Raw genomic sequence first — 1,513 nt, 5'->3', positions numbered from 1 at the left:
GAATTAAGGCTGTCAATGTCAATGAAAATCAGATATTCATCCAGTACTGTTGACATCGGATGAACCATCTCCCCCTGGCAAACATCTTCACATGATGTTTATCTCATCAAGTCCAGATTGATCATAGAGTCATTCTGTGAAGGCTTGTGAGACTCAGCCTCATGGCTGACAAGCAGATGATCTGCAGAAAGTGCACAGAGACCCACCTCCTGAGATTTGTGGGAAACTAAGCTTGATGTAAATACAACTGGATGTTGTTCATCTGAAGAAAACTTAAAGCTTCTTTAATAAAGTTCTAAAGCAAACAGAAGGAAGCTGTGAATGGTGTCAGAGTACCACATTGATGTCTCATCTCCCAGTTGGTGATGTCACAAGCCAGGAGAAAGCTGTACTCAAATGTGGATGTAATGACAGATGATTGTGCATCTTCTCCTTGACTCATTATAGTCATTTGATGGCCTTAAAACAAATCCAGGAATATATTTTGGTTTGTGATTCTTTTATCTGCATGAAACAATGTTGATCTGATCCTTCACAATCTTTATTAAAGTCGATTTTTATCATAAACTTTTCAAAAGTGAAATTCTTTTCGGACGTTAAGGTGTGTTGTCTGATGAAAGCCTGTTGGCTTGAGTTCTTCTAGTTCAGGCAGGTTTTCTGCTGTTACCTGGAATTTACTTAAACATACACAACATACAACCAAACCCTAAACTCAGAAAATGTGTCCATAGGGTTTACTGCAACAACAGGACATGAACAAGACTGAAAAGAAATGCCACAAAGGTGTTACCTGAGCCAGACAGGTGAGGGCACGTTTCATGACGTCAGATAAAGTCATGATGAACTGGTGAGGTCAGGCTGAGGTCACTGAGGAAACGCTGCAGTGTTTTTCTTTTTTTACACTTTTTTACTGTGCAGTCATTACAAGAAAAGTGTGGCAGCTTCAGTTTCTGAATGGCTTACCAAAAGGAACGGAAGTTATTATTTTTCAGGTCAATACATTTAAAAAATAGTTTTAAAGGGTGTTTTTGAAGTGAGGCCAGACTGTGATAAATTCTCAAAATGTAGAAGTTAAAACAGTCCTTCTGACAACGTCATTGACAGTATGAGAGACATCCAGTTTCCTGAAAGTGTTTTAGAAAGTCTTTATTGGATGAAGGTGGTGCCATCTGGTGTACAGAAAACCTCAGAGATCTTGTTAAGCCTTTAGGATTTATGATCAAAAAGTTAGTCATAAATTAGAAAAGTAAAATACATTTATATGATTTTATTCAGATGATCCACAGGCATCCAAGTCAAGTTGCTTTCTACTTTAAAATAACATTCTTTTTTTAATCAGGTGCTCTAGTGTGACTTTTTCAACAATGGTGCATTTCTGTGGAAGTTTTTTAGTTCCATAAGACTCTGAATTTTTTTAACCTCTGGATTTTTTTATGTTGAATTTTTTTAACCCCTTGTTTTTTTCTGAATTTTTTTAACCTCAGAATATTTTTCTGATTTTTTTAACCTCTGA

Source organism: Oryzias melastigma, linkage group LG13 (genome assembly GCF_002922805.2).
Source record: "Oryzias melastigma strain HK-1 linkage group LG13, ASM292280v2, whole genome shotgun sequence".
In the NCBI taxonomy this organism is placed as follows: Eukaryota; Metazoa; Chordata; class Actinopteri; order Beloniformes; family Adrianichthyidae; genus Oryzias; species Oryzias melastigma.
The sequence above is the reverse complement of the archived record's forward strand: the minus strand, read 5'-3'. Positions refer to the sequence as shown.